General features: G+C 39.5%; 1 protein-coding gene across 1 annotated transcript in view; it reads right to left on the bottom strand.

Moving 5' to 3' along the window:
• ENTHD1 (ENTH domain containing 1) overlaps positions 1–22487 on the bottom strand; it is a 58105-nt gene that overhangs the window by 23808 nt on the left and 11810 nt on the right.

The raw sequence follows: 22487 nt of genomic DNA, 5'->3' as shown, positions 1-22487 counted from the left end.
AGAATTCCATTGTGGGGTGCTCTCCTCCAACCTCCAAATCTCCCCATCCTTTCAAGCGGGGCAACAGAGGAAGCAATATTTGTGTATGATATGACTGTATGTATGTTTTTATATATTGGGGTTTCTTGTTTTTTAGACTTTTTAAATGTATTATTGTTATTTTAGATTCTAACTATTAGATTTGTTATTATATATTATTTTTATCATTGCTGTAAGCCGCCCAGAGTCTACGGAGAGGGGCGGCATACAAATCTAATAAATAATAATAAATAATAATAATAATAATAATGTGTGTGTGTGTGCTATCGCACATGTGCAAGTGCCCACAACCATAATTCAATGCCTGGGGATGGTAAAAATAGCCTTCCCCACCTCCGGAGGCCCTCTGCAGGCCTGGAACAGCCCATTTCCCAAACTCTGGTGGGCCTGGTAGGCCCATTTTTTTCGCCCTCCCCAGACTCCAGAGGAAAATATACCCTCCCCCATTCCCCTGAAGATCTCCAGAAACTGAAAATGCCCTTCCAGAGCCTCCAGGCGAGCTGAAAATCAACTGGCCAGCACCCGCATACACATTGAAGGTGAGCTAGGGTAATGGCTCGCATGCCAGTAGATACGGCTCCACGTACTACCTGTGGCACTTGTGCCATAGGTTCACCATCGCTACTATAGTCAACTCAATCAAGAAGAAACAAAAGCAAACTGCAGTTCCTTTAAAAAGAGATTAAATAACTGTAATAGGGGTTTTTAATGAGTCTGATTATCTGTTGGAAGATACTCTGATAAGTGTTCTGTTTGGCTCTCTGGTAGACTCCTCCCAAAAATTCACAGATACAAATTTCAGACACACACACGTTTGAAAATTCAAAACAATGTTCTTTATAATGAAAATTCACTTAAACCAAGCCCTCTTTTGATATAGCAAAGAGCACTTGTCTCCAAACAAACTGGTAATTTGTACAAGTCCCTTATCAGTTCTGTGATACTTAGCTCACAGCTGTGAGGCAATTCACAGTCCTTCTTCTTTCACAAAGTGAAACACACTTTGCCCTGGTTTAGTTTCAAAGCGGGGAAAAATCAGCACACAAAAGGTCAAAGTCAGTAAAGCAGCCACGAAACACAAGGATCAGATAATCCTCCACAATGGCCAAACCCACAGGCTGCTATTTATAGCAGCCTCACTAATTACCACAGCCCCACCCAACCACAAGTGGCCTCATTTTCTTTGATAATCTCTCAGTTGTTGTTGCCTATGCATCGCTCTCCGCATGCGTGGCTGTATCATTTACTCTTGTTCTGAATCCAAGGAGGAGCTAGATAATTGATCTCCTTCTGAGCTGTCTGCCACACTCTCCTCCTCCCTGTCACTCATGTCTTCTTGGTCAGAGGAGCCTTCATCAGCAGATTCCACCGGGGGCAAAACAGGCCTGCAGCATGTGGATGTCTCCCCCACATCCACAGTCCTTGGGGCAGGAGCTGGGCCAGAGCTAACCACAACAGGTAAGTATGGTCTTACTAGGACATTTCCAGCTTGCTTGGTGACACTGACTCCAGAAAAAAGAGGCAGGCACCAGAAAATCATCTATTCTTGGACTTGATACTACTTACAATATGTAAATGTAAGCAATAAGAACAACAGTGGAAGAACCATGTAATGCTCAGGCACTTGGTTTTTGAAAAGTAAAACTGAGTGTAAGTAAATATGCAATTAGATTCCAGAAACTGCATTTTAATGAACCCATAGCAGTGATAATTGAGGTGCCAGGGCAGAAGAAGCTAATAGGAAAAAAAGCCCAAGACAAATGGGGATGTCTTAAAGGAGACACTAAAAGCATGAAGGCAAACCTCAGTGAGGATGACAGGAGCATAAGCGAACACGTCTGAAAAAAATTTTTTGAATATAGGAAAGGACACACTGATTTAAGACTTGGAAATAGAACTAGAAATGTCAATGTTCTATTTTCAAGTTACAGTTTAACAATGCTATCTGATAAAAACACATGGACCAATAAAAATACTAACATTTGGGAAAGATTGGTGTTAAAAGTTAGGATGAACTGACTATCTGAGAGCTGATAGCACAGCTGTGGGTAATAACAGCCTATCCAAATAAACAATCTGCTTGGAGAAAAAGTACTTCTCTTTGGGTAGAACACCTGAGAATTGCCATTTCATTGAAATGTATATGCCTGTTGCTTTAAGCTTTGTTTTCAAATACTGTATATAAATTTTCTCTTGTAAAAGCACAGTAAGCCTCCAATGTGCTATTCTCCAAATGAAAAATTGGATTGAGTAGTATTGCCCTAAAATTATTATTATTCATGAAATTTGCAACATATTTGCAACATTGGGAGATTCGTATCTTGTTTTACCACCAGAGGCCAAGTAGCTATTTTATGAGTTGCAGTGGAAATTATCATGACTTAAGAAAGATATATGCAAATCTTCCTGCCTACTCTCCTCAGATAGAACAGAATATATTTCTTCTTTTAAACTTTTATTGCTTCTCCGTTCAAAATATTTCAGAAAGGTTTTCAGTTCAAAATACCATCTAATGATTTGCTCCCCCTCAGTAGAAACATAGAAGACTGACGGCAGAAAAAGATCTCATGGTCCATCTAGTCTGCCCTTATATTATTTCCTGTATTTTATCTTAGGATGGATATATGTTTATCCCAGGCATGTTTAAATTCAGTTACTGTGGATTTACCAACCACATCTGCTGGAAGTTTGTTCCAAGGATCTACTACTCTTTCAGTGAAATAATATTTCCTCACGTTGCTTTTGATCTTTCCCCCAACTAACTTCAGATGGTGTCCCCTTGTTCTTGTGTTCATTTTCCTATTAAAAACACTTCCCTCCTGAACCTTATTTAACCCTTTAACATATTTAAATGTTTCGATCATGTCCCCCCTTTTCCTTCTGTCCTCCAGACTATACAGATTGAGTTCATGAAGTCTTTCCTGATACGTTTTATGCTTAAGACCTTCCACCATTCTTGTAGCCCGTCTTTGGACCCGTTCAATTTTGTCAATATCTTTTTGTAGGTGAGGTCTCCAGAACTGAACACAGTATTCCAAATGTGGTCTCACCAGCGATCTATATAAGGGGATCACAATCTCCCTCTTCCTGCTTGTTATACCTCTAGCTATGCAGCCAAGCATCCTACTTGCTTTTCCTACTGCCCAACCACACTGCTCACCCATTTTGAGACTGTCAGAAATCACTACCCCTAAATCCTTCTCTTCTGAAGTTTTTGCTAACAGAACTGCCAATGCAATATTCAGATTGAGGATTCCTTTTCCCCAAGTGCATTATTTTACATTTGGAAACATTAAACTGCAGTTTCCATTGCTTTGACCATTTATCTAGTAAAGCTAAATCATTTACCATATTACAGACCCCTCCAGAAACAGGGCCGCCATCAGGAATTTTGGGGCCCCATACAGCCTAAGTGTCTGGGGCCCCCCTCCCTTCTTCCTTCCTTCCTTCCTTCCCTTTTTCTTTCTTTTTTCTCTTTTGGTTTTTTTCCCCTTCCTTCCTTCCTTCCTTCCTCTTTCTTTCTTTCTTCTTTTTATTTCTTTCCTTTTTTCTCTTCTTTTTCTTTTCCCTCCCTCCTCCCTCCCTCCCTCCTTCCTTCCTTCCTTCCTTCCTTCCTTCCTTCCCTTTTAAATTTTCAAACTGTCTTCTTCATATTCCTGGCTGAGGAATTCTGAAAGCTGCAGTCAACTGTCTTCAACCATTGTCCAGCCCTGTGCTATGGACCCCTCCCTCCACCCCCTGAAGAGGCCGGGGGCTTCTTTCCAAAGCCAGTGGCAGTGATGCCAGAACCCCCTTCCCTGGGGATGGGAGCGGGGGGGGGCTCCACTGGTCTCCCTCAACAAGACCTTCCGCAACACATCAGCCCTGCTGGGCAGGCCTCTTAGCCCCACCAAAGAAATGGGGGTTAAGGAAGGCCCCACCCCCCACCTTGCCCCAAACACTGGCACTCTGCATAACCCAGAGGGGGCTTTGGCTTCCCCTCTGCAGAACAGAACCTCTCCCTCCACATACACTGGATCCCTATGGCCCATCCGAGGGCTGGCAAAATAGGTGTGCCCCCCCACCTGCTTTTCTATCTCTCTCTCTCTCTTTCTCTCTTTCTCTCCCTCTCTTTTTGTCTCTCTTTCTCTCTCTACTTTTCTTTCTTTTTCTCTTTTTCTCTCCCTTTCTCTCTCTTTTTCTCTTTTTCTCTCCCTTTCTCTCTCTTTCTCTTTATATCTTTCTCTCTTTTTTCTCTCTCCCAACCTCTCTCTTTCTCTTTCTATCTCTTTCTCTCCCTCCCTCTCTCTTTCACTTTCTCTACCTCTTTCTCTCCCTCTCTCCCGTTCTCTCTTTCTTTCTCTTTCTCTTTCTCTCCCTCCCCCTCTCTCTTTCTCTTCCTCTTTTTATCTCTCTTTCTCTCTTTTTTCTCTTTTATCTCCCTTTCTCTCTTTCTCTCTCTCTTTCTCTCCCCCTCTCTTTGTCTCTTTCTATCTCTTTCTCTCCCTCCCTCTATCTTTCTCTTTTTATCTCTCTCTTTCTCTTTCTCTCTCTCTCTTTCTCCCCCTTCTCTCTGAAGTGGGGAGGGCCGGGTTGGCACCAAGGGAGCTCGAGACGGGGTGCAAAAGCAAACTACTCTGCTGGCCCAGGCCCACATCGGAAGGAAGGAAGGAATGGTAAAAGGGGCGATCAAGAGAGGAATGGGTGAATGAATGGACGGAGGGTGGGAAGGAAGGAAGGAAAGAGGGAAGGGACAGGAACAGAGGAAGGGTGCAAAGAAAGCAGGGAAAGGTGTGAAAGGGGAGAGTAAGAGAAGAAGGAGTGAAAGAAGGGAATGAGGGAGGAAACAAGGGAGGAAGGAGAAGGAAAGCAAGAAATGGAGGGAGGGAAGGAAGGAAGGAAAGAAAGAAAGAAAGAAAGAAAGAAAGGGGGAAGGGACAGGAACAGAGGAAGGAAGCAAGGAAACTTATGAAAGGGGAGAGTAAGAGAGGAAGGACTGAAGGAAGGGAGGGAGGGAAGAAGGTAGGAAGGAGAAAGAAAAGAAGAAATAGAGGAAGGGAAGGTAAAAGAGAGAAAGAAAAAGAGCAAGAAAGAAAGCAAGAAAGAGAGAAAGAAAGAATGAAAGAGAAATAAAAATAGAGAGGGGGAATGAAAGAAATGGAAGGAGGGAAGGAAGGAGAGAAAGAAAGAGAAAGAAAGAAAGCAAGAGAAAGAAAAAAGAATGAAAGAGCAAGAGAGCAAGAGAGAGAGAGAAAGAAAGAAAGAAAGAAAGGCAACTTCAAAGAAAGGCTCACTGAGCATCTCTCACTCTCTCTCTCTTTCTATCCCTCTTTCTTTCTCTCTCTTCCTTTCTATCTCTCCTCTTCCTTTCTCTCTCCTCTCTCTCTCCCTCTCTTTCTACCCTCCTTTCTCTTCCTTCCTTCTCTCCCTCCCTCCCCTCCCTCCCTCCTTCCTTCCTCTCCATTTCTCTTTCCCTCCCTCTCTTTCCCTTTTCTTTCTTTTGGTCCACTTCTCTCTCTCTCCGCTTCTCCACTTGCCTCCCCCTCGCGCCTCGCCCTTCCCACCCGGCCACCTGCGCGTGCTTACCAGCAGCAGGAATTCAAGTAAGCCCAAAAGAAGCCATTGGCTCCGGGCGGCGTTCATGGCCCCCCCCCCGAACCCCCAGCCCAGCTGGAGCTCCCTCTCGCCGCCGCCATCTCCCTGCGACTGTCTGCGGCCGCTGCAGGCCCCCCCCTCCCACCGGGCCACAAAGGACATTTGCCGCCGACGCCAGTGAAGCTTCAGCTGGGCGGGGCGCTGCCGGTACTTCCCTCCTGGGGCTCCCGCTCACAGCTGTCCCCCGGCTTCTGCTCGATGCCGCGGTTTTCGGCGCTGTCCTGCTGTGCCCCAAAGACGGAAGGCGGGAAAAAGGCGAGAAGAATGGAGCTCTCCTTCTTCCTGCCTTCCATCTTTGGGGCCCAGCAGGACAGCGCCGAAAACCGTGGCATCGAGCAGGAGCCAGGGGACAGCTGCGAGCGGGAGCTCAGTGCAAGGAGCCGCTGACTGCGGGCCCCAATTTGCCCGGGGCCCAGTAGCGCGCTCCCTGTAGTACCCGTCTATCGGCGGCCCTGTCCAGGAATATCAACCCTATTGCACACTTTAGAGTCATCGGCAAATAGGAAAACCTTCCCTACCAAACCTTCCCCTATGTCACTCACAAACATATTAAAAAGAATAGGACCCAGAACAGACCCTTGTGGCACACCGCTTGTAACCTGTCTCTGCTCAGAATACTCGCCATTAACAATAACTCTCTGATGTCTACACTTCAGCCAGCTTGAAATCCACTGAACTATCCAGGGATTAAGTCCAATCTTCACTAATTTATCTATCAGCTCTTTATGTGGAACTGTATCAAAGGCTTTGCTGAAGTCCAGATAGGCAATATCCACGGCACCACCTTGATCCAACACCTTTGTGACATAGTCAAAGAAATCAATGAGATTAGTCTGACATGATTTGCCTTCAGTAAAGCCATGCTGATTTGGGTCCAATAAGTTATTGTTTTTTAGGTGCTGATTTATCCTCTTTTTGAGTAGAGTCTCCATCATTTTAACTATAACTGATGTCAAGCTAACTGGCCTGTAGTTACCAGCTTCTTCTCTACTGCCCTTCTTGTGGATAGGCACAGTAATAGTCTAGGTCAGTAATGGGCAGCCAAAATTTTTACTGCCACACTGTGGGTGTGCTTTATTTTGTGGATGTGGCTTAATGGTCATGTGACTGGGTGGGAGTGGCTTGCTGGCCATGTGATCAGGTGGGAGTGGCTTGAATGATCATCATCGTTCAAGTGAACTGTTAAGTCCTCGACTAACAAACTTACCAGTGTCACTCATTGGGGTGACAATTTGTTTCGCGTTCCCCACGCTCTCCTTCCTGGGTCACCCCCCCGACTCAGGCTGGGTAGCTAGGCAAACGAGTGCTGCCAGAAGCATAAATGCTGCCAGCGCCACTTCCACCCACGCCTTCTGCTTGCCCTAAGGCAGGAGGTGGCTGCAGGGGAGCCAGGCAGGAGAGAGGGAAGCTCGTCCAAGGCCAGGAAGGAGGAAAGAGAAAAAAATCAAGGAGCGCAGACACAGCAGCAGCAGCAGAGGAAAAAAGGAGAGCCGAGCCAAGATCAGTAATCCAGGAAGTGACAGCCGCCAATCAGCTGGAGCTGCACACAAATCTTCATTTCTGCTGGTGGAACTCTGTTCCAGCCCATCCTGCCTGCTGCCCACCACTGGTCTCTGTGTTGCTGGTGATAGACGTTCCTTTGCTTGAAGTTTTAAAATGGAGGGTAGATAGACATTCCTTAGGAATGCTATAGTAGTGGCTTATTGCCCTGGGCAGGTGCTTGAAGAGCTTCCAAAGTCCTTTCCAACCCTTTTGCATTCTCTGATTCTGTGACCGAGGATGATGATGATGATGATGATGATGATGATGATGATTATTATTATTATTATTATTATTATTATTATTATTATTATTATTTATTAGATTTGTATGCCGCCCCTCTCCGTAGACTCGGGGCGGCTCACAACAGTGATAAAAACAATATATGGTAACAAATCTAATAATTAAAATCTAAATGGATGGATAGAAGTACAGAGATAGCCAAGAAATGCAGAGATGGTAGCAGAAATGCTGATGCTCACAGTGATAACAGGTTTGTGATGAATGCTAAGAATATTATATGTTCAAAGTAAATGGAACAGAAATTAATTATTAGCTGCTCAGTGAAGATGACAAAATGTTAAAAGATCATGAAAGTTGGAAGGGTTTATCTATTATTTTGGCTCAATCTTTTTCATCAACAGGACGTGTGTTCCATAATTAATCATAAAAATACACAAAGGGGTATGACTAAAACTTGTGATTTGTAGGGTCAAGGAATGCCTACTGTATTTGCACAAGGCTGGCAATTATTCAATCTTGGGATATATTTTGAATTATAATGTGGGATTTCCAATAGTCTTTTGAACACTGAATTTAATTTCAGATATTGAAGCTATATATCTATAGAAAATGTACCAAAAACAGATTTGTTACATTCCCACTGTGACTCTGAAGTGGGTAGTTCTTCACTGTACTTCTGCCTTATCTTGCAAGAGTTTTACATAGTAAAAGATGTGGTGATATGGAAATGTCTTTAGATTTTTTTTTTTAAAGCATATACAGTGGTACCTCATCTTACGAATGCCTCTTCTAACGAACTTTTCAAGATACGAACCCGGTGTTTAAGATTTTTTTGCCTCTTCTTCTGAACTATTTTCACCTTACGAACCCAAGCAGCTGCTGCTGGGATGAAGGAGTTTCTTTTTTTCCCCTTTTTTGAAGAAAGAAAAGGGAGGGGCTGCTTGGAGTAGGAAACATTTTGCAGAGAACAACGTGCTTGCAAAGGAACTGAAAGGGTGTCTTTTTAAGAAAGAAAAGGGAGGAGGGAGGGGCATCTTGGGGGAGGAAAATTTTTGCAGAGAACAACGTGCTTGCAAAGGAACTGAAACGGTGTCTTTTGAAGAAAGAAAAGGGAGGGGCAGCTTGGAGGAGTAAAGATTTTGCATGCTTGCAGAGGCACTGAAAGGGTGTCTTTTGAAGAAAGAAAAGGGAGGGGCGCCCCCCCTTGCCTTTCTTCCTTCCCACTCACCCTTTAGCTTAGCCTTGCTTCTTCCACTCACCCCATTTAGCTGCTCCTCCCTGCCCTCTGTTCGCCTCCCTTCTAAAGTTTGGGATTTTCCTGAAGGATTTGCACACATTATTTGCTTTTACATTGATTCCTATGGGAAACATTGTTTCATCTTACGAACTTTTCACCTTACGAACCTCCTCCTGGAACCAATTAAGTTCATATGATGAGATACCACTGTACCTGAATTTAGACCCAGGGAAATATATTTGATATTCCAAAGCACATGAAAATAAATTAGAAAAACAATTTCCATCTCATTGTTTGTGTAACATGATAGTAAAACAAAGCCAGACTAAAAGTAATAATTTCTTAATGAAATAGTTTGCATATAGATAAGTAATTGAATAGACCTTTAGAAGGATAAAGAATATCTTGCCTAAACTCTCATTATAATCATTCTCTAATTTTATCATTGCAATTTCTATTGTGCTTTGAATTTTTCCCAGAAAAAGAAAGGATCAGTAAAAGCATAGAAAAATATTAAATAAAAGACAAAAAGATAATTGCATTGTGACTATACTTGAGGACACATTTATCAAAAAGAAAAAATCTTATCATTGGAACAAATATTTTGGTTGCCATAGCGTAATAAGGAGATATTTAGCAAGGACATGACTGGAATTATATGGACATAGAGATCTGAGCCAATTTCATTAAGATGCTGATACTAATGAAATTGGTCTGCTGATCTGCTTACACCCACTTACGCTTGGAACATTCATCCTTTTCAACCTGGGGTGCTAAGTGTGTTGTGTCCAGAGGACAGTTAGGCCTTGTACCCGCCCCATATTCTTTGGGCGGGAAAATACTGTAAGTTGATTGGTTGGCTGAGCCTGGCGGCGACGTGTATAAATAGCTGCCAGGCACGGCCATGTTGTTGTCTTGTTATATTCCTCTAACCGTTACCTTTTGCTCTGTTGCAATAAAAAGCCGTTAACCTTCTAAAGTCTTCAGTTCCTTCATTCCTGCAAGGATCTTACATCCATATTAAAATAATAATGATAACTCCGAGATTAATGACATTCATTTTGTTTACTGCAGTGCTGGTTGTAATTGTTCATTCTTTTGCAACCTGCATAGTAGACTAAATGTGTCGTGCAAAATAATCCTTGATTATTAATTTAGAATCAAAAAGAGGGGTTAAAACAAGAGAAAAGAAACCTGAAAGAAATCAGATGGAATCTTACCAATTCCCCTTTTTTGGATTCATCACTCACTATTGACTCTGGCCCCATCACAACTATTACACAGTCAAGAGTTTTCCCCTCACCAAATTGCAGGACTTCGTCATATAACAAAATCAGAAACCTCATGGAATTATGGTCTCAAACTCAATTTACCTGGGGGCCGCTGGAGGTAGAGTCTGGGTGAGGCTGGGCAGCATCAGGTTTTCCACAAGAAAAGCTCTTACAAAATAATAATAATAATAATAATAATAATAATAATAATAATAATAATAATAATAATAATAAATAAATAAATAAATAAAAATAATAATAATATATTAGATTTGTATGCCGCCCCTCTCCGAAGACTCGGGGCGGCTCACAACAACTATAAAAACAATATTATACTGGCACAAATCTAATATTAAAAAAACTAAAATCCCTATCATAATTAAAAACCAAACAGCACATACATACCAAACATAAATTATAATAAGCCTGGGGGAAAGGTGTCTCAAATCCCCCATGAATGGCAAAAACATTCCAATGTTATCAAATGTCTTTATTTTTTCATCTTATTTTGTGTTAAAAAATAATTCATAAGAAAAATTCATAAGAAAATAAATAAATAAATCAGTAATAATGAAAATGAAAATAATAATGAATAATAATAATAATAATAATACAGCAGATATAGAAGGCTGAAGAAATCACATATAGTTGCTAACTAGAGAAAAATAATTATTATTATTCAGATTCTGTAATAATAATGTCTTTATTAACAGTTCTTTAACATTTAACAGACATAGATTGTGAGCTAGGCAGTGTCACTGATGTCTATGGTCTCATCAAGAGCGACTGAGCATACACTGAAACATTTTGCTTTCTCACAGTTGATCATAAATGTCACTTGACAGGTCAGAAATGCGCTCTGCTACGGTGTTGGCAGAAAGGCTGATGTTGCTAAACTGACCTTTCTCTTCTGGACAGACAATACTTGCAGCCTGTAATATGCACTTTTTTACAAATTCACCTTCTTTGAATGGCTTTCCTGCTTTAGCAATCATCTTACTGACCACGTAGCTAGTTTAGACTGCTGCATCATTTTCTTTGGCTGCTTTCTTAAAGAAATCTTGTTGCCTCAGTAGATATGTTTTAAGGTTAGCAACCTGATTTGCTCTCTCATCTCCCTGGTATTTTGCATACTCCTCAGCATGTCTAGTTGTGTAATGACGTTTCAAATTGTATTCTTTGTGCACCACAACTTTCTCTGTGCAAATGAGACATGTCGGGATGCCCCTGTGCTCAACAAAGAAATATTGCACTTTCCACTTTTCCTGAAATTGTCTGTGCTCATCACCAACCTTTCTCTTCAATGCAGGCTTTGAAAAAGTCATGTTTGGGGCTGTGTAATATATAATTCCACTTGGTGTCACTGGTTCAGTGTTTAGCAGCTAAACTTTAGCCAATGCGTCTTTTCTGCTTTTTTTCTGTCCTGCTGAGTAGCAATTTCTGCTTCCACTTCTGAGCCTGGGGTAATGGCGCAAGTTCGCAACATGCCCGGCTGATGTCCCGCCTCTGAGAGCAATATACCCCACCATGATTGGTAGATTCATTCAGCTCTTCACACAACACTGAAAAGTGCCATTCGTATCAAACTTGGGCCGCACTAACATTAAACTTTGATACTAAGGTGGGGGCCGCAAGGTGGGGGCCGCAGTTGGCCTGCGGGCTGTGAGTTTGAGACCCCTGCTCTAGAGGAACCTTCTGCAACTTGTCTCAAACTGCCACAATTTCCGTCCCGCAAATTACAATTGCATAAGTAATTATGGAATTTTCTGGAATCACTCCAAATGATTACACCAAAATGATCAATTTACTTCAGTGATGATGCAATGAAAATGCTATTAAAATTTTACATAGAATATTCATCTGCAATGAGTAAGCTTATATACTGGATCACCAAGAAAGATATAACTAGGTCCCACGCTGGCAGCTATTGTGTTAAATCTTTATTTATAGAATAAAAAATGAATCCACCATCTCAAGTGCTATGACACAGTACATTATCTGAGTAAATGTTGACATTAATGACAATTAAAATGATGCTTGCTTAGTCAACAACAGTGACTAGAAACCATGAGGCACTCACAGAAGTGATGAATATGATTAACTATGAAAAGTGAAGGAGGAGGAAATGAGGAAATATCGCAGAGGGTTGAAATCAATATTGTATTAATTAAAATGCAATTAATTTAAATAGCTTGTCTCAACAATGGTACTATTGGCAAATTTTGCTAATGCTAATTTCTGCAACTACAGTGGTACCTCTACCTACAAACGCCTCTACTTACAAACTTTTCTAGATAAGAACCAGGTGTTCAAGATTTTTTTTTGCCTCTTCTCAAGAACTATTTTCCACTTACAAACCCGAGCCTCCGAAACTGTAACCGGAAAAGGCAGGGAGAAGCCTCCATGGGACCTCTCTAGGAATCTGCTGGGAGGAAACAGGGCCAGAAAAGGTGGGGAGAAGCCTCTGTGGGGCCTCTCTAGGAATCTCCTGGGAGGAAACAGGGCCTCCACCTTACCTGTGGTTTCCACAATCGCATGCATTATTTGATTTTACATTGATTCCTATGGGAAAAATTGCTTCTTCTTACAAACGTTTCTACTTAAGGATCTGGTCACGGAACGAATTAAGTTCATAAGTAGAGGTACCACTGTATAAAGATGTATTCCAGTTGTTAACTGATGTGTTTTTTGCTGTTGTTGTTGTTATTGTTCAAAATTTACACAACAACACAACTTGTATGAAATCTCCATGTATTCTCATACAGAGTAACCTTTGTAGTTGGACTGGGGCAAATACCACTAATCTTGATGCAAAGAGACATTTCACAAGAGTATTGTGCTGTCCCCAGAGATAGAGATAGTTGGACTGTGTTTAGACATGTTTCTTTAAGATATTGCATTAGGGGAAATGTAGTGAATATGTAGTGAAATTGCATTCTGGGTAATGTAGTTTACATGTGACCACATTTGTGTATTTCTATTGGCTCTGTCTCGAGATGAGGGGTAATTAGAGAGAGCATTCCAGCGGGTCTTTGGTCTTCACTCACTAAGCCAGCCAGCATGTAGACACTACACTCACTACAGCCAGGGTCAATTCAATCTCTTTTTACCTGCACAATGGGAAAGATTATACTGCAAAAGAGTAGCATCATGACTGTGAGTTATTGTGAGAATGCCTGTAAAAAAATAATCTGTGATACCTCGTTGTGCTGAGTTATCTGACTGGGAAAAGTTGATCTTGTACCAGAACACGTATAGTGGTACTGTAGAATACCTTTCCATTTTTAAGCCTCTTCTCAAAGCAGCAACACCATTCAACAAGAAATTGTTGAGAAGTAGAACTGAAACAGACCACTCATCTGTCTAACTCAGCATCAATACTGATATGTAATAATAAAATGTTTGTTTATAGCAGCTTCTCGTGGTTTCAGATAGAATGTTTGTTTCCTCCCCATGGCAGGTTTTTTTTAATTTTGTTTTAAACCATTTAGTCATGTCCGACTCTTGGCGATTTTATAGGCAAGTGCTATCCATGCTACCCTATCAAACACAGCTTCTTTCAATTATTATATGTTCAACTTTGCATCAGATTTCATGTTATCAATTCAGCTTTTTCTTTGCTTGCCTCTTCTTTGTCCACTAACCATTTCTAACATCATTGACTTCTCCAATGATTTTGTTTTGAATGCATAACATGGCAAAGTGAATCAGATATAATGTTATGATTTTAGCTTCCAGTGATGTGTCTGGTTTTATACAATTTAACACCCCTCAGTTAATTATTCTGGCTGACCATGGTATATACAGTAATTTACACCAGCATCACAGTTCAAAGGCATCAACTCATGGCAACACCAGGGATTAAGCTTGGTAAAAAAGAATGGTTTACATCAAAGGTCTTCAAACGTGGCAACTTTAAGGCTTGTGGACTTCAATTCCCAGAATTCTCCAGCCAGCACAGCTGGCTGGAGAATTCTGGGAGTTGAAGTCCACAAGCCTTAAAGTTGCCACGTTTGAAGACCTCTGGTTTACATAAAGATGTGAAGATTAAGAATAAGAATAAAATAAGAATAAGACTTGGCTAGTGAAAACATTCAAAGGCCTGACTCAATTGGAAGCTCTAGAGATTGATAAAGTGCTAGCTACCAGGGTTAAGACAAAAATGGAGCAGTGCTGGAAAATATATGGGAGAAAGAGAAGTCATATAACACCAGTGTAAAGTGGCTGCAGGACCTGAGAGCAGACCACATCAATCTACCAGAATGGGAGTCAGTCACAATTGCAGTAGCAGACATCCAACAGAGGGTCAAGAATATGAAGAGCTGGACAGCACCCGGCCAAGACATGAAACACCCCTATTGGAAGATACCAATGTGAAGAAGCAAAAACTCCTCATAATACATGGAGGTTACCATCCCTAGTCCAACACATATATATTATACACCAGCTGAAAAGAGGGAGGGTGGGATTAGATGACTGTCAAAGTCACTGTATTGGACAAAACCCAGAGCATTCAACAGTATATGAGTAATATAGAATAGAATAGATTTTTTTTTAATTGGCCAAGTGTGATTGGACGCACAAGGAATTGGTCTTGGTGCATATGCTCTCAACATACATAAAAGAAAAAGATACATTTGTCAAGAATCATGTGGTACAACACTTAATGACTGTCATAGGGGTCAAATAAGCAATGAAGAAACAATCAATATTAATAAAAAATCTTAGGATACAAGCAACAAGTTACAGTCATACAATCCTAAGAGGGAGGAAAAGGATGATAGGAATGGTGAGAAAAACTAGTAGAAATAGAAGTGCAGATTTAGTAAAAAGTCTTACAGTGTTGAGGGAGTTATTTGTTTAGTAGAGTGATGGCGTTCGGGGGAAAAAACTGTTCTTGTGTCTAGTTCTCTTGGTGTGCAATGCTCTTTAGCGTCGTTTTGAGGATTGGAGTTGAAACAGTTTGTGTCCAGGATGCAAGGGGTCAGTAAAGTGCACTAGAGTGCCTTCCGTCCCCTGTCCTATTGCTCTCCTACATCTCCTATACCTTTCTTCTATTCCTATATCTCTTCTTCTATTCTTTCATTGATATGTTCTATTACTATACCTTCTTTTCTATTCTTTCTTAGACGTATTTTACTATGAGTATCTCCTCTATAACCTTCATGTATTTTACTATGTGTATATAGATATATACACACTAAAATCCTCATTGTGTATTGGACCAACTAACTAACAGGCTAACTAACTAAATAAATAAACAAATAATAAAATAAAATAAAATAAAATAAAATAAAATAAAATAAAATAAAATAAAATAAAATAAAATAAAATAAAATAAAATAAAATAAAATAAAATAAAATAAAATAAAATAAAATAAAATAAAATAAAATAAAATAAAATAAAATAAAATAAAATAAAATAAAATAAAATAAAATAAAATAAAATAAAATAAAATAAAATAAAATAAAATAAAATAAAATAAAATAAAATAAAATAAAATAAAATAAAATAAAATAAAATAAAATAAAATAAAATAAAATAAAATAAAATAAAATAAAATAAAATAAAATAAAATAAAATAAAATAAAATAAAATAAAATAAAATAAAATAAAATAAAACAAAATAAAATAAAACAAAATAAAACAAAATAAAACAAAATAAATAAATATTTTCCCCACCCTCTTTTATGGCACCCGAAGATGAATGGCACCCAAATATGAACTGCTGACAGAATATCTGAGGTGATAGCAGACATGGGAGGAAGCGACGTGGCAAGATTATTATTATTATTATTATTATTATTATTATTATTATTATTATTATTATTTATTAGACTTGTAGGCCGCCCCTCTCCGAGGACTCAGAGCAGTCCTGAATAAGATGTTGCATATGATATAACATTGACAGATAGCTGAGGTAGGCAGACATTGGAAAATTCTACCATTGGGTGGAAAAGGATGGACTAAAAGCCATCCCTGAGGCATTGATCATAGTAGCACAACAACAGGCACTAAGAATCAGATCTGTAGAAACAAATTAGATAGGACCCAAGGTACTATGTGTTCTGTCTGGGTCCCCCTAGACACCAACCAAAAAGAGTATCCAGACACACTGGTAAAAAGCAAAGGCAGTTTATATACTGGAAAGCAAACACAGGTAACAAAAACTGTTCTTACAGACAGGAACACGATGAAGCTTCACAGAGGTTTCACGAAGGCCAGGCAATAAAACAGGATTCTTGCTGGCAAAAACAACACTGGAGATAATAAAACCCACGCCTCCCCCAAGTCTTTCAGCCTTCTAGGCCACAAGCCAAGATCAGAGACGCCAAGAATCGAAGCAAGGTCACAGGACTCCCAGTTGATAACTCTCCACAAGACTGTAAGGGCGGGCCTGCCTTTTCAACCCTGCTGAGGAGAACCACACCCAAACCCAGCTGTTGCCAATTCAGGGATGGAAATACCTTTCTAATTGGCCCCTTCTTTGAGCTGCACGTCTCTGCCTCATGTCTATTATAGCCTGTGCGTCTTCATCCAATGAATCCAGGCTACTAGCTGGGGAGAGCCCCCCCCCCCGGGGGTCTCAGGCTGCTCTCCCTCCTCCTCTTCCTGACGTTCCTCTCCCCCGTCTGCCTGGTCCTCCCCCTCCTGGTCACTGTCCTCCTCCTCTGGGCATGGGTCTGGCAGAGCTCCAGCCGGTCCCTGAGGAGCCTCAGGCTGAATCACAACACTATGCAGAGTGAAACAGTCCAACACTGGCAGGGTGTGAGATGCAGGAAGGAAGAGCATACAACAAGTAGCTGGCATCATGTATACAGCAACACCTGCACCGTGTAAACGTTGCTATAGATGGGAGATTCCACAGAAGATTGTGAGGAACAGGGCTAAGTTCCCATGGGATTTGCAAATCCACACAGAAGGCCAGGCATCATGATAGCGATAGTGGCAGCAACATCAGGAAGAAGAAACATGAGAAGCTGTAGAAGTACTGGGACCTGTGAGGGTATAGAAAACAAAGGCCAAATATAGGCCATCACAGTGGTGGTATGTGGTATGAAGAGATCATGATAGATGCAGGATATAAATTTCCACTATGTGCCAATGATCTATTCCAATTAATAAATTAGTCAGAAAATTGCACTCCTTATTTCATTTCACTAATTCATAGGCTTAGTGCTCCATCTGATTACTCTATGAATTGGAGAAAATCCACTGGGTTTAAAGTAGGGATTTTTATAAGTACAGGGGATCAGATTTCAGGCAATATTCTGATTCTTTTGTTTAATTCGATCTAAGAATTCCTAGGAAGCTGCTCAAAGGATAAAGCTCAATATTTTTACACAAATGAATGTCGACAGCTGCTCCACTAGTTCTTTTGAGCATTTAATGATGAAAACGAATTTTTTAACCTTTTTTATTTGCAGGACTTCTAATAGAGATATCCCTCAAGATTTGCACTGTTTAAATTACTGGGAAAAGTTAACATTATACCATATTTTCTGTTTTATCACTGGACTCTTCATGCCAGAGAAGCCTCTTAGAAATTGGAATGTTAATTCATATTGTCTGTACTTGTCCTACAAGTACTATAGTAAATACATAGCACAGTGGTACCTCTACCTAAGAACGCCTCTACTTAAGAACTTTTCTAGATAAGAACTGGGGGTTCAAGGTTTTTTTTTGCCTCTTCTTAAGAACCATTTTCTACATAAGATCGTGGTTAATTGAAGATGTATACAATATGCTTAATTATCTCTCCAATATTTGGGATATGTCAAGACATCAGGAACTGCGGATTTTCCATTCATTGGGGATGACCAAAATAATTATTATACAACATGGGAAGAACATATTAACACTTGAATGGCTGCAGAATAAAAAAAATAGAATATAAACTTTATTGATTTAATCGTCTGATCATTTCAAAAGTATAACACTGATACAAGTACAGTGGTACCTCTATCTAAGAACGCCTCTATGAACTTTTCTAGATAACAACCGGCAAGGAGAAGCCTCTGTGGGGCCTCTCTAGGAATCTCCTGGGAGGAAACAGGGCTGGAGAAGGCGAGGAGAAGCTTCCGTGGTGCCTCTCTAGGAATCTTCTGGGAGGAAACAGGGCCAGAAAAGGCAAGGAGAAGCCTCTGTGGGGCCTCTCTAGGAAACAGGGCCTCCACCCTCCCTGTGGTTTCCCCAGTCGCACACATTATTTGCTTTTACATTGATTCCTATGGGAAAAATTGCTTCTTCTTACAAACTTTTCAACTTAAGAACCTGGTCCCGGAACGAATTAAGTTCGTAAGTAGAGGTACCACTGTATACATAGAGAAAACAATATTTATTTATAATAAGTTATCACTCTTACAGTTAACCCCAATTTTATCTATATAGTTTGCCCTGTTCAAATTGCCCTTTGATATAAAGAGAGCAGCCTTATTAGTGATACTGTATGCAGGTTCATTCCCGACACAAGGGGAATGATAATTTCTCCCGGGTGTCCCAATTTTTTTAGGTTTTAAATAAGAAAGGTAAACAGACCATTTTGCAAAATACAATCTGCAATCAAGGAGGCTATGTGCAATGTATTCAACAGCTAGTGTACCACAATTACACAATCTTTCTTCAAACGGAACTCCATGAAATCTCCTATATCTCACCATAGAATCTAGCTGTTGAAAGCAAGTTACTTCTTATTTCTTCCTCTTCTTTTGTTTCTTTTTCCTTTTTTGGTTTGTACCCTTCCTTTTTCTCTTTATTCTTCTTTTCTTTCTTCCCTATTCTGTATTTTCTTCTTTTTATAAACCTTTTCTTTTTACTACTTTACTTTCTTACTTTTAAATATAGTTTCCTTTTTGGTTAGTCATTTTTACTTGTTTAAATTTTTTTAATGAAGGAATTATTAATTATTAATGATTAATTAAGTTTGGTAATTTTGTAATTTGACTAATTGGGAGCTATTACGAGATGTTATTTGTTTGTTTCTTTTCTTTCTTCCCCCTTGAGTCTGTTACTGGAAGTTTCCTGGTGTTTATTTTAGAGGTTTTCTATTAATGGACGGTTATCATTTTAAATGGTTTTTAAATATACATGAAAATTGACATAGAAGAAATATGGAGAAATTTAAAATTTTTACAGCCTAATCCTTTTTAGATATTGAAATGTAGAACAGCCAAAAGGAGGTTTCAGCTAATAGCATTTTTTTTTGTAATATGTAAGAAACTGAGCAGCTATTTTTTATCCAGATGTCAAAGGTTAGGGTGGTAGCATTGGTTTTTGTATACCATAAGTTGTAAAATTTGACCTATTGTAAAGCAACTTGATGTTATTGGTATTTCCTTGATTGTATTGTGAATGGAGAGAAAAAATAAAAATTCTTTGAAAAAAAACAAAAAACAAGCTCTTGAAAAAGGTCTTCTAAAGAGTTGAGCCATGTAAGTTGTTAAATACTTTTTTAAACTAGGAAGACTCTTGATGTTCAACCAGCCATTTCCTCTTAAGCAGACATATCATTAATCATTAATGATCCTTGGTTGTTTGAAACATCTGTGTTCTTCATGTCTGGCTGAATTGGATGGAAAAATCCATATTATGTGATGACATTTGAAAATTGGGCAGCCCAAGGACAAGGGACATGTTATGCAAGTGCTCTATGGAACAAAGCCTGAGTAATCCAGTGTTTCCCAACGTTGGCAACTTGAAGATATTTGGACTTCAACTCCCAGAATTCCCCAGCCAGCATTCGCTGGCTGGGGAACTCTGGGAGTTGAAGTCCAAAAATCTTCAACTTGCCAACGTTGAGAAACACTGGGGTAATCTATCAAGATCCATAAATAGGATCTTCAGCCAATTAATTTTTTTAATAACTTGATGGCTTAGTACATGGAATATAATCAACTTTGCCCTTACTGCTGGTGCTGGTATAGTCTTATTCACGCATCCCCAAGATGCATTTCAACAAAGTGGAATATCTGTTCCAATAAAAAGGCATTTGTAAATCTCTACAATTCTGCACAATATATATACGGTAATCGCTATTTCGCTGTTATTTACCCTTTAATTGGAATTAGAGAACCTGGGTAGCTATGGTTGGGCAGTTGTCTTATGGTGTTGACATAGGCTGTAGCCAGTGATGGGCTACCAAAATTTTTACTACCACACTGGGCATGACTTATGCAGGATGCCCTGCATTTTCTTTCAACAACTTTCAGTGCAAATTGGGTTCTCTGGGGTGGAGCTTCATTTTCACTACCCCCACTGCGTTCCCCCTCCCCATCCGGGCAGTAGCCCACCCCTGGCTGTAGCCTGTGTTATGGTGTTGACATAGGCTGTAGCCTCTCTTAAAATAAAGGAGCCAGGAATCTGTTTCAGCAGAAACAATTTCTAGGTATAGACAGATTTTAACATCATCAATAGGTTCCTTGTCCAGGGTGTGATATAACTAGTCCACCTCTTCCCAAAACAACTACCTTGCCCTTGCCCTTGACCTCAACCAGATAGTTAAGTGCACAGTATAAACTAAATCCGCACAGCCGTCTTCTCATCCCTACCTGGGGGTATGATTCTGCAGAATTGCATTGCAGCATTCAGCATAATGTTTACATGTTCATTTTTCTGTCTGACTGTCTGTCCGTCCCTTCCTCCCTCTCTCCCTCCCTCCATCTATACTTATCTATCTATCATCTTTCATCTCTCTCTCTCTCAGATATGATGGAGATAAAGAGAGAGAGAGAGAGAGAGAGAGATGAAAGATGATATCTCATCTATCCACCCACCCACCCACCCACCCACCCACCCATCTATCTATCTATCTATCTATCTATCTATCTCTATCATCTGTCTGTCTGTCTATATCCATCCATCCATCCATCCATCTCTATCTATCTATCTATCTATCTATCTATTTACCTATCTATCTATCTATCTATCTGTCTATCTATATCTATCATCTATCTATCTCTATCTCTATCTATCATCTATCTCTATCATGCATCTATCTATCTATCTATCTCTATCTGTCTATCTCTATGTATCATCTATCTCTATCATCCATCTATCTATCTATCAATCTATCTATCTATCTATCTCTATCTATCATCTATCTCTATCATCTCCATCTCTCTCTCTATTCATCTATCTCTATCTGTCTTTTATCTATATCTCTCTCTATCTCTCTCTATCTCTATCATCTATCTATCTCTATCATCTATCCATCCGTCCATCCATCCATCCATCCATCCATCCATCCATCCATCCATCTATCTATCTATCTATCTATCTATCTATTTATCTATCAAGGACTTTTGCATATCATTAATTAAACAAAATGAGAGCTGGTATATATCCTTGTCTGACTCCCATTTGCTGCTGTGGATTGCTGATTCAATTGATATTTCAATAGAGGACTTTTTTCAACAAAAGGGCCAAACAACATTTAAGCAATTTGGTCAATTTGTTTGGATTGATAAACCTCTTTGTTTTGTTTGCTTGTTGTTGTTGTTTTTTTTGACAAATGTTGTGCCATATTATTTTATTAATTAAATTTATGTAGGCAATCGTTCTTTATTTTAATTAGTCTGACATAATAAAAACTTTTTTAAAAATATGACTTAATCTGTGATGCATGCCCTGTACAATACCTATCATTAAACAACAATTCATTCTACAGGAGACAGTAAGTTATTGTTGGCTGATTTGTTCAGAACAATTGTTTGAGCAATTAGAGAAAGGTCCAACATTTGATTTTGAACAATGACTACAAGATATCTCTAAAGAGCTATTAACAAGGCATAAAAGTAATCACAGAATACATTTTTTCCCCTAAGACCCGCTACTTGGAGACTGAGAGACCACCCACTGCTCATGTAACTGCTGCTAGCGAATTAGCTTTCATGAAATTTTATTCACTCATTCTTGAGTTAGCAGAATATTATATTGGCATGAAATCTGCTGCTTCCATTGCTGCTCCTTTCTCCACTTCCCAGCCATTATCTTCCCTTGGATAATATCAGAATAAAGAGGAAAATGTTATTTTAGTATTAATAGAGGTAAGGACAGTCTATCTTTGTCATGGGCAATGGAGAATGTGAAGAAAAGAAACATGTTGCCAGAATGTCCACAGTTACTTTTTTTTTTTTTTAAAGATATCTGGTTTAAAGAGTAGTTACTTCAAGCAGATATCCGTAGAAATTCCCAAGCACACAAAAATTACAAAAAATTGCAAAGTTCTTTATCATATAGAATAGAATAGAATAGAATAGAATTTTTTATTGGCCAAGTGTGATTGGACACACAAGGAATTTGTCTTGGTGCATATGCTCTCAACGTACATAAAATAAAATATACATTGAAGATTACTACCTCTGATGACTTCTTTGCAATGGTAATAATAATAATAATAATAATAATAATAATAATAATAATAATATATTAGATTTGTATGCCACCCCTCTCCGAAGACTCAGGGCAGCTCACAACACAATACACAATGTAAAAATCCAATATTAAAAACAGATTAAAACCCTTA

The sequence above is a fragment of the Erythrolamprus reginae genome, chromosome 6 (genome assembly GCF_031021105.1).
Source record: "Erythrolamprus reginae isolate rEryReg1 chromosome 6, rEryReg1.hap1, whole genome shotgun sequence".
NCBI classification, from domain to species: Eukaryota; Metazoa; Chordata; class Lepidosauria; order Squamata; family Dipsadidae; genus Erythrolamprus; species Erythrolamprus reginae.
This window is presented reverse-complemented; position numbering and strand designations above follow the sequence as displayed.